This window comes from Condylura cristata, unplaced genomic scaffold, assembly GCF_000260355.1.
Source record: "Condylura cristata isolate star-nosed mole 26May11 unplaced genomic scaffold, ConCri1.0 scaffold00063, whole genome shotgun sequence".
Taxonomy (NCBI): domain Eukaryota; kingdom Metazoa; phylum Chordata; class Mammalia; order Eulipotyphla; family Talpidae; genus Condylura; species Condylura cristata.
This window is the reverse complement of record NW_004567164.1, coordinates 697,848-698,370: the sequence shown is the minus strand read 5'-3', so window position 1 is coordinate 698,370 and position 523 is coordinate 697,848.

Sequence of the window (523 nt, the reverse complement as noted above, 5' to 3'; positions counted from 1 at the left end):
AGTTGAGTCTTCATGAGAGTAACATTGGAATGTTCTAATTACAAAGCTTATATCTGATATGTTGGAGGCAATTTATTTTTCTTATTTCACTATAACAGCAACAATAAGTCTATTACTGGACCACAAAGAAACTTTAGTAGTAAAGTGCCCTAGGTCTGAGGTTCAGTATCAGAAATTATACTCATAGATTAGTGTACATAAAAATGATAGACTGCAAAATCAACTTTTAAACCAATGAGTAAGACAGTACTTATCAGGAGGGAGGGGAAAGCGCAAATCAGGTAAAAGCAAACAATCAAGTGGAAAAGAACATTAAAAAGAAAAGAAATACGGGCGAAGCTGATGTAGTTCACACAGATTGTTTTTTGCACGATGCTACTAGGACTTACCAAATGTTGCAATTGTACCTCCAGAAACATTATCTTCAATTTATACACTAAATCAAATATAAATCTCCCATCTAACTAGTCTTACTGTCCTTAAGCTTAGATATTTTTGTTTGTCTGTTTTTGTTTTTTAAAGA